The sequence below is a fragment of the Dama dama genome, chromosome 22, assembly GCF_033118175.1.
Source record: "Dama dama isolate Ldn47 chromosome 22, ASM3311817v1, whole genome shotgun sequence".
NCBI lineage: Eukaryota > Metazoa > Chordata > Mammalia > Artiodactyla > Cervidae > Dama > Dama dama.
In genome coordinates this window covers 20,762,036-20,770,911 of record NC_083702.1, presented here as the reverse complement: position 1 = coordinate 20,770,911, position 8,876 = coordinate 20,762,036, and the positions used below count along the sequence as shown (strand labels likewise).

General features: G+C 35.5%; 1 pseudogene; it reads right to left on the bottom strand.

Annotated features, from left to right (window-relative positions):
- On the bottom strand, positions 1 to 8,876 carry LOC133043271 (NKG2-A/NKG2-B type II integral membrane protein-like; annotated as a pseudogene).

The following is an 8,876-nucleotide window of genomic DNA, read 5'->3' as shown; positions in this document are numbered from 1 at the left end:
TATTTTATTTTGAACCTTTATTTTTATGTTTATTTTGAATTTTTATTGAAGGAATTTATTGAAGGAATGTTTATTGAAGGAATTTACAGAATTTCGATGTTTTCTTTCAATGGTTTTTGAAAACATTATTAAAACAAATAACATAATTCATTTCAAAATTTATGTAATCATAACAACATTTCCTTTTCATAAAAGATAAAGTTACTCAACAGCACCCAAACTCACTTTTTAATTCTCAAGCTTATGCTTGCAATTATATGCATTTGGAGTCTGACAGTCTTCTGCTTTTATGCCCCATGAGGATAGTACAGCACACTTATGTTCATCACGTAAATAGTATGTTATCCTGTTATAAACAAAAAGTATAATTCTGTTATATTCTATGAAGACAACTCATGAAGCAATAGTATTAAAATGTAACTGTAATAAAAGATATTTTGAAAATGGGTAATGACGTTTTTAATAAAATTTCAGTAAGAGTTTGTTATTAGGAAAATGGGCTACAGAGTAGCCCATTTTTGAACATTTATATCAACATTTTATTAACTTTCAACATCTTCTTCAGCTTTCTATAATTCAATGAAAACAAATGTATTCATATTAATAACATTTCTTTATTTTTCCTCTTCTATACAGCATTCATTTTAAAAACTTACTTTAGTTTGAAAATTGAACGGTTTAGCCACATCCATGGTTGACCACGACCTTCACGGAAGACTGGAATCCACGATGTAATTGATAGGGACATCAGAAATTTCTAGCCCAAAATAAAGAATTTTCACTTAAATATCATTATGAAAAATTTTTATTACTTTTTAAAATGCAAGTCAAAGGATGAATTCTTTCATAGGATCTTTAGTTCTTTGAACAAAATGAGTATGTTAGATTTTACATCTAACACTATAATACATAAAAGTTGAGTACACCAAAGCCTTGGACTGTGTGGATCACAACTGTGGAAAATTCTTAAAGAAATTGGGAATATCAGAGAAATTGGTATTTCTTACCTGCCTTACCTGCCTTCTGAGAAATCTGTATGCAGGCCAAGAAGCAACAGTTAGAATCAGACATGGAACAACAGACTGGTTCCAAATAAGGAAAGGAGTACGTCAAAGCTGTATACTGTCACCCTGCTTATTTAACTTATATGCAGAGTCCATCGTATGAAATGGCAAGCTGAATGAAGCACAAGCTGGAATCAAGATTGCCAGGAGAAATCTCAATAACCTCAGATATGCAGATGGCACCACCCCGCCCCCCCCCCCCGCCCCCCCTTCGCTTATGGCAGAAAGCGAAGAGGAACTGAATAGCCTCTTGATGAAAGTGAAACAAGAGTGAAAAAGCTGTCTTGAAACTCAACATTTGAAAAACTAAGATCATGGCATCTGGTCCTATCACTTTATGGTAAATAGATGGGGAAACAATGGAAACAGTTACAGACTTTATTTTCTTTGGCTCCAAAATCACTGCAGATGGTGACTGCAGCCCTGAAATTAACACTTGCTCCTTGGAAGAAAAGCTATGACCAACCTAGACAGCATATTAAAAGCAGAGACATTGCCGACAAAGGTCCGTCTAGTCAAAGCTATGATTTTTCCAGTAGTCATATATGGATGTGAGAGTTGAAGGAAAGCTGAGGAAAGCTGAGCGCTGAAGAACTGATGCTTTTGATCTGTGGTGTTTGAGAAGACTCTTGAGAGTCCCTTGGACTGCAAGGAGATCAAACCAGTCAAGCTTAAAGGAAATCAGCCCTGAATATTCATTGGAAAGACTGATGCTGAAGTTGAAACTCCAATACTTTGGTCACTTGCTGTGAAGAAATGACTCATTGGAAAAGACCCTGATGCCGGGAAAGATTGAAGCAGGAGAAAAGGATGACAGGGGATGAGATGGTTGGATGGCAGTCAATGGACGTGAGATTGAGCAAGCTCCTGGAGTTGGTGATGTATAGGGAAGCCTGGCATGCTGCAGTCCATGGGGTCTCAGAGTTGGACTTGACTGAGCGACTGAACTGAACTGAACTTAGTTCTTTGAATAGAATGAGCATGTTAAATTCCAAATGTAATACTAAAATCATAAAAGTTGTAAGCTGGAATTTTTAATATTGCAATAAATATTAACCATGTCTGTACTTTTGATTCAAAATTAATTCAAACATTTATACCCATCAGTTTATGACTTATCAGTTATCAAACACTTATACTTATTCTAATGTTAAAAAGGAATTTCGTTATTTTTGAGGACCATTTAATAAAGGGAGTATTTACAAAGACATGAATTAGTTGTACATATCCCACAAAAGAATACACTTAGTATATCAACTTGGGGATATTGACAGCTGTGAATTGTATCTAACCTTAAGCCTGAGGGATAAGAAGGTGGAGTAATTGAATAGAATATGTGCAGTAAGGAAAATTCTGATTCATGTAATTTAGTTTTTACTCATGTCAAAACTAATATAACAAGGCTTTAAATAAGTTTTAAGATTCTGTGATGTTCTTTTTTCTGGATACTGTGAGTATATCATTGCATTTCTCTACTATTATACAATCCTCAGAATTTCAGTTTTAGAAGAAAATTAAGGCAATGAAATTGAGAAAATAAGTGACATGAGAGCCGAAGATTTAGTTTTCTGAGTCTGACACCATTCTTTGACTAGATAAACCCCAAAGCAATCTATTTCTGTGGAATCCAGTGGACGAGACAAGGGGTCAGAGAATCATTTCTCTCTGTTACTCCCTGCTCAGTTCAACTGTAGACACGGGGACTAATGAAAGACACAAGAAAGAAGAACCCTGCATGTGGGAAGAGAAAAGTGAAGAGGTTTGAGACTATCCAGTAGCCCTAATCCTCTGTAATCTCTAATGACTTCTCCATGATGAGAGAACAAGGTGGGAGGGGCGGGAACAATAATTATGGGCATCTTGTATAGGGGACTTGATGAAAGTGAAAGAGGAGAGTGAAAAAGTTGGCTTAAGGCTCAACATTCAGAAAACTAAGATCATGGCATCTGGCCCCATCACTTCATGGAAAATAGATGGGGAAAAAGTGTCAGACTTTATTTTTCTGGGTTCCAAATCACTGAAGATGGTGATTGCAGCCATAAAATTAAAAGATGCTTACTCTTTGGAAGGAAAGTTATGACCAACCTAGGTAGCATGTTAAAAAGCAGAGACATTACTTTGCCAACAAAGGTCCGTCTAGTCAAGGCAATGGTTTTTCCAGTGGTCATGTACGGATGTGAGAGTTGAACTGTGAAGAAAGCTGAGTGCCAAAGAATTAATGCTTTTGAAGTGAGGTGTTGGAGAAGACTCTTGAGAGTCCCTTGGACTGCAAGCAGATCCAACCGGTCCATCCTAGAGGAGATCAGTCCTGGGTGTTCATTGGAAGAACTGATGCTGAAGCTGAAACTCCAATAGTTTCATCACCTCATGTGAAGAGTTGACTCATTGGAAAAGACCCTGATGCTGGGAGGGACTGGGGGCAGGAGGAGAAGGGGATGACAGAAGATGAGATGGCTGGATGGCATCACCAACTCGATGGACATGAGTTTGAGTAAACTCCGGGAGTTGGTGATGGACAGGGAGGCCTGGCGTGCTGTGATTCATGGGGTCGCAAAGAGTCGGACATGACTGAGTGACTGAGCTGAACTGACTGTATAGGGGACGACAGAGGATGAGATGGTTGGATGGCATCACTGATTCAATGGGCATGGGGTTGGGTAAACTCCGGGAGTCGGTGATGGAGAGGGAGGCCTGGCGTGCTGCAGTTCATGAGGTCGCTAAGAGTCAGACTCGACTGAGTGATTGAACTGAACCGTATCCTCCCCACCATCAGATAAAGTGACCTGGGCCTCTTACTTCCCAACACCCAATGACTAACCTAACTCTAGCAGGTGGCATAGGTCAGCCTTTCCTCCTGTGTTGAGAGAATCCTGTGGGCAACACAGGTGAGCCTTACAAGGTGGTCCATCAGAACACCTGCTAACAAGGAGCAGAAGAACTGGAAATCACCAAACGTGCATTAATGGTTTAAAAATGAAAATAAAGTATCATGAAGTCATATTCCATTGTTTAATGGAATATTAAGAGATCTTAAAATAAGCCAACTACAAATATGTACAAAAACACAAGTGAACTCTAACAAATGTAATATTGACTGAATCAAGCCTTTAATAAAGTGTTTGAAACACTTAATATCTTACCATTTCCTCTTCATTATCTATGTAAAGCAGAGTAGAATTCTTAGTAGTGCAGGACATCAAACTCCCATCCAATGTTTCTTTTTCCAAACTAATAGAATAGCAATTGTTGGAATATGTAAACCACTCTTTTGGACAACAACCACAATGAAATTCTGGAGAAAGATTATGAATTACTATTCAAAGGCAATTTGAATTTTAAAAAACAAAAATTAACTTACATGTATGCATAGATATAAACATGTATGTATATATATAACATAGCTATATGCCCTCAAGGCTGGTACATATAAAATAAATCTCACCCATACTTTCACAGCGTCAGTCTCTCCTACCCCAATTTATGTCTCTATATAAAGCAAACATATAAAAATATCTCCTCTTTACGTGTCCTAAAAATCAAGAAATGAATCTTTTATTCTAGAGTAGCAAAATTATTTGTCTTTTACCATATTACAGCAGGCAAAAATTGGAGTCAATTGCCAACAATGGATATGGTGATCATCTTGTTGCATAGGGAAAAACACTCTCCCTTAATCATTATTTAGGCAAGTTTGTTGCCCGATTTTGTAATTTATCTTCTACCCCTAAATCTTTTCTTATTTTCTCTAGCTTAAGATATCATATTTCCCTTAGGTCACATGTGAAAATTAACGGAAAATGGATGAAGCACAAACATGAAAAAGTAAAAACAATGCTTTAGATAACATAGGTGAAAGTTATGATCCTGTATTAGGCAACGATTTCTTAGATATGATACTAAAACCTCTGTTTTAGAACAACAATATTTTTTATATCTTATAGCAAGATAAAATTAGAGTCAATTGCCTATAATGGATATGGTGATCATATTGTTGCATAGGGAGAAAGCCTCTCTTATGATGAATATTTAGGAATAATTATAATTTATTTTCTACCCCAAAATCTATTTCTGTCTCTCTTATGATAAATATTTAGGAATATTTATAATTTATGTTCTACCCCCAAATCTATTTCTATCTCTCTTATGATGAATATTCAGGAATATTTATAATTTATGTTCTACCCCAAAATCTATTTCTAAGAGAGAGACAAAATACAAAGTATATTTATATTAGTGTTTGAAATCATTATGTACCTTTCTGGAGCTTTGTTACTGGAGAGGAATTATTCTGTTCTGATATTTGGTTACCTAGAAAAAAAAGGAAGTAACCTTTTAAAATATTAACTTGAGTTAAATAAGTTAATTGGGGCTTCCTGGTGGCTCAGATGGTAAACCGTCTGTCTGTAATGCGGGAGACCCGGGTTTGATCCCTGGGTCGGGAAGATCCCCTGGAGAAGGCAATGGTAACCCACTCTAGTACTCTTGCCTGGAAAATCCCATGGACAGAGGAGCCTGGTAGGCTACAGTCCGTGGGGTCGCAAAGAGTCGGACACGACTGAGCGACTTTACTTAAATAAATCATAACAATTTTAGTTTTTAGTTTAAACATTGTGTTTTTAGGATTTAGGATGATCTGGAAAAAATTGCTTTAAGAATAATTAATGAGGTAATGAAGACTGCTGCAGTTGCTGCTAAGTCGCGTCAGTTGTGTCTGACTCTGCCATAGACAGCAGCCCACCAGGATCCTCTGTCCTGGGGTGTGTATATTTCAAAAACCTTAGAGAAGAGACTCCACCACCTCTTACAATACTTGGTTCAAGCAGTCTCAAGAATTAATTTGTTTTTCTCAATAAGGCGTTTAAGTTTCCTAAAGTATATCTATGAGTTATGAAATCAGAAAATATCTGTGTATATATTTAATTTTCCCTACAATCATTCTGTAATTTATACTTTGCACAATCTCAGAATAACCCTTCAATACTTAGGCTAAATGCACACATTAAAATAAGAGTTATATTCCATAATAATATGAAATTTTAGAAGCACTGACGATCATTAAAATGAAAGGTTCAATCATAATCTTTCAAAACCTGACTTACGTGGAATAAAAGTTATCACTCTCACTATAGTATACATCAAGACAAAACAGATGATTCCCAGGATCACAATAATGAGCTACTCTCGAGCTGATGGTGAATCTACAGGGAGAGAAAAGGAAACACTGAGAAAGGAGTAATGTAAACAGTTATTTTAGAACAAAAGATCCCACATTCATGAGAATTCAAAGACATAAATTGGACCCCAAAACAACATTGCAATCCTCCTCCCAAAATATACCATTCTTTTTTCAGCGAATATAAGGCTTCACAATTTCTGGATCAAAGACTCCAAATTACAGCAATGCCTGGGTAGGTAGTCTTAGAAGAGGGCATGGCAACCTTCTCCAGTATCCATGTCTGGAGAATCCGCACAGACAGAGGAGCCTGGCGGGTTATAGTCCATGGGACTGCAAAGAGTCGGACACAACTGAGCGACTAAGCAGAGCACAGCACATATGTCATATTAGAATGCTGTATTTCAAACTCCAGCTGTAAGCCTCATTAATAAAATCATGTAAGCGGGTAAAGGCTTACACTTGCAGTGGTAGTTCCTGTCATTCCATTGACATAATGAGAGGCGTTTTGAAAGTTTAACTCCACGTAGGTTTTCTTCTGCTCAGCTGCTAAAATTGATCTTTTCACCCTCTTACCTCTCATTTGCTGTCTCCTGCCGTCCTTAACCAGACTCGGTTCTGAGTAGTTTTCCTTTTGGTTCTTCATCTCTGTGGCTGTTTAATGTCAAGGATGGTGCTCTATGGAAACTTTACATAAGTAGTTAATAAATGGGGTATAAAATCACAGGAAGCCTTGAAGGGTTAAACTGGGTGATGTGTGAGATCAGTTAAGAGCACTCACTTAGCAGCTGAGCAAATCCAAGTTTGGTTCTCATTTCAGTAGACCATTAGACAACTGTTTCAGGATAGAGTAAGTAGATTTAAAAATAGTATTTGGTGTTTAATAACCAAGAGTGGTGGTAAAGGGCAGGAGGTGAGAAGGAGATTCAAGAAGGAGGGGACATATGTACACCTATGGTTAATTCATGCTGATGTATGACAGAAATAAAACCAATATTGTAAACCAATCATCAATCAGTCAAAAACAAATAAATGTTAAAAAGATAATATTCTCTGTTTGACATAATGTTACTTCTTTATTGGAACAATGAAAATCAGTAGATTACTGAAAAAGTTCATGAATAGTAATATCCTGATCAATGGAAAGTCAAATTTCACAGAAACCCTTTAAAACTGTTATAATAACTTTGTTCAAATTAAATGTCCATATTGTGAAAAAATGCACCAATTATATCAGTAAATTTAAAATCCATTAAAAGTTAAAGACAGCTTTCTACAGATGAGGGAATAATAGTATTGGCATATATCATACACTCCACTAAATTATGTTAATTGGGACATTCATTTATGAAAAGGGAATGAGATGCTATCAAATAATTCTTCTACTTTGAGTGATTGTGGAGCTCTAAGAAATCATTAAAAAATCAAATATATATTTTACATGTAAAAATGGTACATAACATATTAAATTCTCCAAAACTTTTTATCATATAAAGACAAAACAATGTTAAAATGTCTTTAAATAAACACTTATTTTACATGAGTAATTGACAATTGACAATGGCTAAGATATGAAATCATAAAATGATAAGAAAAAGCATACATCATTTATGGAAGAACAATGTTGGTACAAACTTCCAGGAAGATCCTGAGGCTAAGTCACTGAGGGTAACTTCAGTTGTGTCAGCAATTATAATATGTCAATAATGTGCCTTAATAATTCAGTCAATGGATTCTGTAGTCAGTGCAATCTACAATTAATTCTGGCTTTGAAATTTACAATGTATAATCTTCAGAAATTATTTAGTATTTAGCAAATGAGTTTACTAATCTAAAATGAGAATATAAATGTGTATGATATAAAGCATGTAAAACACCAAATATTAAATTTTACATTAATTTTATTCCTTATTTTAATAAAATTGCCATGGTATTATTCATATCAGGCAATATAATTTATAAGACAGAAATCTCTGTTAGTGTGATTTATCTTTTTTCAATATTATGATCAAGGTTTTATAAAGCATTTGAGTGTATATAATTGAATTAATCCAGCATTTTACTGTAGGTATCATATTCTGATTTTTTTTTTAACTAGATCTGTGAAGAATTCTATTATCCATTAACAGTTCTATGAATCCATTTTAAGAATCTATTTTTAAGGGCTGAGTTAAATACTTAATAATATATCTAATTATATGTCTATTGATGACAAAATACAATGTGAACTGTTCCTTGTCCTGATGCTCATGATACTTCACTTTAAATTGCATTGATTAACAAACGCAGTTATACATGTATGTATTCCCCTGAATAATGTCTGCAGGCAAGAATTTGAACATTTTAAGAAATCTTCCAAATACTTCATATTTTTATTCTTAACTTTTCCCCAAAATTCAAATGCCAAAATATCAAATACAGATACCAATATCTTTCAAATTTCTTTGCTTAGCAATTATCCCTAAGTCAAACCACGTTAGCATTTGTAATCTCCTGATAAATGAGACGAGGAATTAGGAAGGAGAAGGAAACACATACCTTCTACAGGCCAGAGTCCTGCCTCTTCTCGAGATTGGCCAGGTTACTGTGATAATCAAACGATGTCTGTGGCCTTCACAGACTGCCCTGTGAAGGCCCAG